The sequence below is a fragment of the Cavia porcellus genome, unplaced genomic scaffold, assembly GCF_034190915.1.
Source record: "Cavia porcellus strain 051 isolate PalLab524CR breed Dunkin Hartley unplaced genomic scaffold, mCavPor4.1 scaffold_11, whole genome shotgun sequence".
NCBI lineage: Eukaryota > Metazoa > Chordata > Mammalia > Rodentia > Caviidae > Cavia > Cavia porcellus.
In genome coordinates, this window is record NW_026947494.1 from 9750072 (window position 1) to 9758416 (window position 8345).

Genomic DNA, 8345 nt, shown 5'->3' on the forward strand with positions numbered 1-8345 from the left:
TAAATTTATGCTAATGGACTGTTATTACACTTTGGGAAATGGAAGGAAAAGGTCAAAGACTTCAAGTAATAGTTGAAGGATCATTGCTACCTTTAGGTCACCAAAAATTAAGACTGAGGTAAAGACATAGGCTAATAGAGAAGGAATTTTGCACTATGTGATTGAGCTTTAGAGAAAAAGGCAAATGCACTGTGAGACTAGAATAAAACTGTATTAAAGTTGGAAAGAAAAGAGGGGTTGAAATAAAAATCGGTGATTGCATTAGCTTTCCAGTATTGGGACTGACTCCCTGGAGTACACAATTTAGAGTGGAAAGGGTTTATTTTGGCTACTGTTTCAAAGGCTGCAGCCCATAGCTGGGTGGCTTCAAGACAGAGACATAGTAGCAGAGATTTCACTATACGGCAGCAAAGATAAAAGTGGACGGGGCTGGGGGAGAGAGGGAGAGAGAGAGAGGAGATAGCAGATACATCCCATCTCTTCCAACCAACCCCACCTCCTAACAACACAGCTACAAATTCATCAATGAATTATTTAATGAAGTTACTATCTGTTTTAGTTACTTTTCTATTATTGCTGAGATGTAAGGTTAAAAGAGGAAAGATTCTTTAGAGAATTTAATCCATAATTGGCTGGATCCAATGTAAGATGACACATGGAAAAGGGGCAGCAACTCATGGCAGGAAAACACAGCAAAAGCAAGGAGAGAGACAGCAGAGAAAAGCCTCTTTCAGCCCCTTGTGTTGTATGTGGGCTGCCCATCCTCAGGCAGGTGTAACGCTCATATCCTGAGTCCCAGCACTGCGCCATGAATCAATCACAAAGTCTAGACTCTGCTGTTTCTAAGAAAAGTCCGCCCCCCACTATTGCAGGAGGATTTGGATGGCATGCAGACACAAACGATAACACTATCCCCAAGATCTGATCACCTTCTGAAAAGCTCCCCTCTGAACTGTAAAGCCTTTTGAAGTAATTTTTACCAAATCATATCAGAAAAACATAAGATTCATCAAGCATAAATAACTATTCCCAGTGCTCTGTGATCTGTGATGGGAGCAGACTGTCAGATTGCCTGACACTGCTATGAGTGGGTATTTTCTCAAACATATAATTCCTTACTTGTAAAACATTAATAGTCCTAAAATGCATGATTATAAACAAGGCAAAGAGATGGGGACTTGATTACATGTGGTTTTTACTAGTTTAATCATCTGATTATTTTAGTCTGATAAGTGATCTACTTAATAATTTTAAAATTACTTTTAAGAGTAAAATGTATGAATAAATGCAACACCAGTCTCTATAGAAACATCATAAATATTTATAGAATAGTCTATTTCATGATTATAATGTATATCGTAAGAAACTATAATGCATGTATGCCGTGTATGTGTGTGTGTGTGTGTGTGTGTGTGTGTGTGTGTGTGTGTACAGTTTCATGATTACAATTTCCCAAGGGAAGGAAGACATTATAAAAACTAAATCCTTCTTTTGGATTTAGAGTGATATTTGTACACATATGTTCTCTCTCTCTCTCTCTCTCTCTCTCTCTCTCTCTCTCTCTCTTTCTCTCTCTCTCTCTCTCTCTCTCTCTCTCTCTCTCTCTCCTCTCTCTCATCACTCCTTCTCTTTGTGTCTTTTTCTTTCCATAGACTGAAGCGCATGATGAATACAGGAGACATCAACAATATATTGTGACAAATCAAAAATTTATTGTAAAGGTCAAAAAATTTAACCAATGTATCTGATTAGGTGGCAAGGAAGGCGGATGTTCATAATAGTGTATTAACAATGCAACAAAAGTAATGCAAATTGAACACATACTAGTTTTGAACCTTGAGGAAACAGTGCTGCCATATTGTTCTAAAGTGAAAGGACTCATAATATTGGATAAATAGACAGTGTTAATACACATTTCCAATTTTTCCTCAGTAGAAATCCTCACAAAAATTTTCCAATCTTGGCATTATAAATAGCAATATAATTCTTAGTTTTTTTAATAATTAGAGATGATATAAGACACATAAGAAGCAAATATATGTGTGTGTGTGTGTGTGTGTGTGTGTGTGTGTGTGTGTATAGTGGTACAAATATGGTACTTAATATACCAGAATTCTTTCTAGTACAAACAAATACGTTTTATAAAGATGTGAAATGCTGACTTAGTCACCACAGTAAGAGAAAGAAGTTATTAGACTCCATGATGCTGAAGTGTAAGTTTTTCTTATATTAAAAAATCATTTATAAATTATTTGTTATAAATAATAACAGGAGAACACTAAAACTTAACTCTGGATTTTAACTGAGTTTTTCTTCTACTTAGCTACATATTTTGGAAGTCATTTATCTTCTCTACTAGCGTGTGATCTGACATTAGAAATGATTTGAAGGGCTAAGAGTCATTTTCAATTTTAAAGAGCTTACATTATAGAAAAAATATTTACTTAAAAAAAAGATTGTTCTGGCTTCCATTTGTAGCTTAAGATGAGGCTAGCGTGAAAGTCATAAATCTCATCCTTATAAGTAAAAGCTGAACAAACGAAAATTTAATGACTTTTATTGAACTCATCAGAGAGCTGAGTTTAGGGCAAATAATTTCACTGATGTCTACGGCAGGTGAACACAGAGCTCACAGCCCAGAGCTGCTTACCTGGGACAGAAAGCACTTAAATCATAAACTAATCAGAAAAATAATGGTATTTCTAACAGTCCACTGGAGGCAAAATACAGAGAATTTTGTAAACACACGATATTTGGGACTCCCAGTTTTGTGAGGTACCTGCACATTGGTGAGTTTTATGTGAACAAGCCAAAGCAAATCTCACAATGGAAAACCCCAGAAAGATTCTTTCCTAGTTCTGGCATACGCAAGGGAGAAGTAAACACTGCAATATAACTGGACTGTGTTCCCTTGAGAGCCTTCTGCATGTAGGAAAAGTGGAGAAAAGTGTTTCCAGTTCCATACCTGCCTCATTCACCTGGCGAAGAACGCACATCTCAGACTGTGCACATCTAGGCTTCCTGGAGCTCTGGAGCGGCTGAAGTAGAGAACAACAGTGCTAAGCACTGGTGAGCATTAGACTGCAGAGGCTCAAGCCAAAGAGGTTACTTCTTTAGACAAGTTGTCCAGTTGTTCCCTCTCCCACATCTTACTACTCAAGGCTTCAGCACACAGTGGATTGTAGACTAAAGAGCTGCAGGACAGACTTTACCTGAAGAGCAAAACTCAAGCAGGTTTCTGGTCAATGGGAAGGAAAGAATAAGGACAGAAAAGAAAATTGGTGCCTGTTTCTTTTACAGCTAAAAGAAACATTAAATATGAGTCAGCTGCTGGCTGTATTAACACAGAATATCACACAGAAGTTTTATGTAACTGAGTCCCTGCTACCTAGTGCATTTAAATCCAGAATTCCGTGAAAAATAAATTGTAAGGAATGTTAAGAAGCAAACAAAAATCAGTATAAAGAAGACAAATCTATTACAAGCACCAGCCAGAAATACAACAAACTGTTTTTAGTTGTTAGAAATAAAGTGTAAAATGGCTACAATTAATGTTAGAATTTTAATGAAAATTAGTTAATCCATAAGAACCAATGTGTAATACAAGCAGAGAGAAGAAAACTCTCAGAAATTGATAAAATGCTAGGAATACAAAAAAGGCTGTAAGGGAAATGACGGTGCCTCAGATAAGAACATCAGGAGACTGGTCCTTAAGGAAAAAATAACATCTTAAAAACAGATCAATAAAACATCCTACCCCGGTACCGATAAAAAGGAAAAAGACAAAAAATAAAAAATTAAAAAAATTAAAACATCCTAATATGAAACACAAAGAAAAATACAGAATATCAAATAATTGCAAAAATTGCATTATACACACATTGAGATGTAAAAGAGGGAAAAATGATAAAATAGGAGAGATTTTTGAGGCAATAAAGAATGAAAATCTTCAAAATGTAAAATTAACATGAAAATACATATCCAAGACATTTAGATAGGGCCAAGCTGAATAAATAAAGCAGAATCAAACAAATCTAATTAATCAAGATTACCTAGAGAAATAGTAAGAATTCCCCTTCCTAGAAGACAAGGCAAGAATTCCAAGTGATGCTTATGTATCTGATATCCCACAACTTAAATATTAAACCTGTATTAAATCAGTTAAAACTGACACCAATTCATTGTATCTGTGTCACGTGTTAAAACAGCAATATTTGCCTAAGGCATACTTTTAGCCAGTGATGGATGACGTGTACAGCAATCATCCATGAGATTATGTTGAGGCTTACAAGTTCTCTTTTCCTGCTAATATATGGCCCTTCCCAGGCCTTCACACATTTGTGCTGTGCAGGTGTAAGTAAAACTGCTGTCCTGCTAGTTTTATAAAATTATAGCAAATTCAATCCTGTACAATAGTTAATGGTTGACAAAAATGCTGCACAACTATGTCACTGGTTTACAACCATAGTACACTATACAATTTGTCATTATTTTAGATCATACATCCACTATGTATGAAAAAATGCAGTTCAGTGTAAAACAACCTGAAGCGTGTCCTTCAGGAGCTGTTCTAGAAGAAGACATTCTTTTTCATGGTAAATGACAGCTTCATGCATATTATGCCTTGAGAACCTTCTAGTATGACAAGTTGGAAAACAATGAAATTAATGATCCTCATCCTATGTAGGTCTGCACTGATGTATGCGTTTGACCCTTCTTTTTTAAACAAAGTTTTGAAAGTCAGAAAGAATTAAGATACTAAAAATCTTATAGGGATATAAAGAAAATATTTTTCTACAACTGATCTTTGTATATATTTTAAATGAAGTGTAACTGGAAAAGGATAAAAGGTTTAGAAAATGAAAAGTCTATAAAATCAAAGGTTGGAGTAAGGTAAAGTTATTGAATAAAGTTTTTATTTAAGTTTAATGTGCTCTTGATTAACTGTGTTAGTAGGATGGGGAGCAGCTTTCAGTATTGACCTTGGCCTTCACCTTCACTCAACAGTCATTCACAGACTCTGATTAATCCCTTTTTACCAGAGATTGAACTCATGAACTTGTACTTTCCAGGCAAGCACTTATGCCACTGAGCTAAATTCCCAGCCCTCAATGTCTGGTCTTAAAAGATGCACTCATGGTAACCAGCCTAACCCGTTGTATTTCTTCTATCTTTGATATATGCTATTTTCACTGTATCCTTTCCTTGTCTGCGTATGTTTGAATACACAAGTGCTTAACTTTGTGTTGTTGTTTCCTAGTGTATTTACTTAAGAAATGCCCTATATAGGTTTTGGCTAGTAGTACTAGCAACTTGCTGTGCATAAGGTAACTTCAGAGAGTACTAGGTAAACCATCTGGGTTTGTGTACCCACACACACTTTGTAATGTTTGTACCATGACAGAATCACCTAACAATGCATTCTTCAAATTACGTTCTCATCGTTAAGAAATGCGTGCAAAAATATTCTTAACTAAATCCACATGTAACACTCACGGTAACCATCACCCAGATTCTGTAATTAGTTCTGTGGCTATATTATCAAGTGAATTGATAATAATTCACTTCCCCTACCTTTTCTGTATTGTCTCAGCCTCCAGAGTCTTGAACTCTGATAGAGGGTTTTGATCCTCCAGGAGCCCTAAAATCATACCACTTTTCTCATTTTAAGCCTTTGCCATACACTTGTTTGTGAGATTGGGGATCTTGGTCAGGTCCCTGACACCTGTTCTAGTTCTAATGCCTTCACGTTCTCTTGGCCTACATTAACTCCTTAATTCAAGAGGAAGAAGTGTTTCCACTAGAAGATACAATAGTGGTTCCACTGCAGTGGATCTTAAGATGACCACTATGAAGCCTCAGAAAATGAAGGGAGCTGCAGTGTTGGCTAAAATTTTTGATTCTATTAATGAGAATTTGGAATACTTCTCTACAATGCACTTGCAAACAGTATGTTTGGAACAGAAACAATGTTTTTATCATCACTTAGCACCAGCCTGCCTTCTGATTTAGCTCAGTTGACAACCAAAGGCGCAGGTTCTCAGGGAATGAAAGCTTGTGTTGCCCTGCCAGGTCAAGAACCCCTTTAAGTGAGGCTCCAGGAGGATCAAAACCCTTTAGCAGAGTTCACCACTCTGGGGTTGAGACAAAGGGCTTCTCTGGGGGGCCCATATTTATTAGGTTTTCAAACAAAGAGGAGATACTGAGGAAAGTGCAGGAACTGAGCAGGCTTGGGAGTCACTGCAAAGACTTCTCCAAGTAGTAAATTACGGCAATTTAGAACTATCTTATCTCCATGATGACGTTTGTTGTGATAGGAGGGAGAGAGAAAGAGTGAGATGCCTGCAGCTGTAGTCTGTACCTACCTAATTGGGATCGGAGCCAGGTGTTCTTAGCTGTGGAATTATCTTACCATTTGAGGCATCTCTGGCATCACAGGCCACTAAAGGTCTCAGCCAGGATCAGTGATTCATAAAGGTTCACTTACTATTAATCCACTGCCCATTTCCAGACAAGGGGCCTAGGCCTGGGACAGAGTCACAGATAAACATAGAAAGTCAATAGTTAGTTTTAAATCCAGCTCAGAGTTGCTTTGTAATGGCCTCCATCAAACAGGGAACAAAAAAATTAACCAGCTTGTATATAGAAGTAACACAATTCCTGAACTCATGAATCCTGGGTAATTGAGAATTTACTGAACAATGATTTAGTGCCCTAGAAATTTTCACCATCTGTGGTATTGTAACTCAGTTTTTCCAAGTCCTTAAATCTTTCTATCAAATTATCTACTTCAGGATTTGAGGGACTGTGTTAAGACCACTGAATTCCATGACCATTGGCATTCTCGCTCTCATTCCCTGAGTTCCTGGATCAGAAGAAATTATGTATAAAGTGTCAGCACAGTCACGGGATTTTTTAGTCCATAGGTGATTAGATTGGCAAAAGCATTACAGGAAAGAACACTCTTTTTAGAGAGAAAATGTCTATTTTAATAAAGAGAAAAGACTGCCTTTTCCATGATGGAAGTGGACCAATGTAATTACTAATAACAAAATGGCTGATGATTATTTTAGGAAATTGTGCTAGATTGAGAGTTCGATATTGATCTCTTTCTCTGGCATATTGTTCACTTAGCAATAATCACTTAGCCTGAGTGCAAAAGAGTAGGGGTCGCTGATACCATGAAAAAACTCCATCCTTGTCACTATGACTATATTGCTCATCAGCCTACTAGGTAATAATAAGGCGGTTAAAATCAGGTTCATTTACACCTACAGATGGTCATCCTTGATTACTATGATGTCTTTTTCTGCTGTTGCTGTACTTTGGTAAGCTTTCCATTCCTCTGAGATAGAGAAGTTTTGAGTTTCCTACCTTTAGAAAGATATATCGCCACAGCTTTCCCCCTAATTTCCTTGTTGCCAATTTTCCAGTCATGCTGTTTCCAATTCACCTACCATGCAACCGAACCATTAGAAACCAGACTATTACACAGACATGCATCTGGCCATAATTGTCTAAAGCAGAAAGCACATCCTGAAGCCCAATAGGAAGTTCTGCTCCCTTGGAAGATTTTCCATCCAAACTGTGTTTCATAATTAACCCACAAAAGAACTGAGCAGAAATGTCCAGTTCCTAGAGGTTCCCACATACAAGACAGTTACTTGCAAGTGAGTCTTGAGTCTTCTCTTCTTCTGTCAATCATTGGATCTTGATGGTCTCCCAAAGGACCAAGTGCTAAAAAATGGGTTCTGTTGAGAGGTGCTGGAAACATCCAAAAGGTGGCTCCTAGTGGTAGGTTTTAGGTAATTAGAGGCATGTCTTTAAAGTGGGCAGTGGAGCACTGGCTCCTCTCTCTCCCTATTGCTTTCTGGCCAGTGATATGGCTCCACCATGGACAGTTTGCCTTGATACACAGCCTCGCCAGGCAAGGGGTTGTCACTCAAAATATGTTTCTTAGTTGTTTGTGGCAGATTTCACCGTTTTGGTAAACATCTGTACTATGATTCACTAGTGTAGACCTGGCAAAGCCCCAAACATTATTTCTGTCCACTGCAACACTTCAAAATTATGAGAGCTATTTGTGATCATATGGTTCACGTGGCTAAGCGGCTTATTTAGCAATCTGGACTGGTTGGAGAGCATCATTCTCTCCCGAGAACCACTCTCTTGTCACTTTGCCAGTCTTTGAGTAAGCAGACATGAGAAACAAACCAAAATGAAGAATGCATTGCCTCTAACAAAGAGGAGAAAAAAATCTCAAGAGATGATGTACGTCTTTTTAGTCATAGTAGGTTTCAGATTATTTGAAATGGCCTGAAACAATAGAAACACTCAAAATAGCA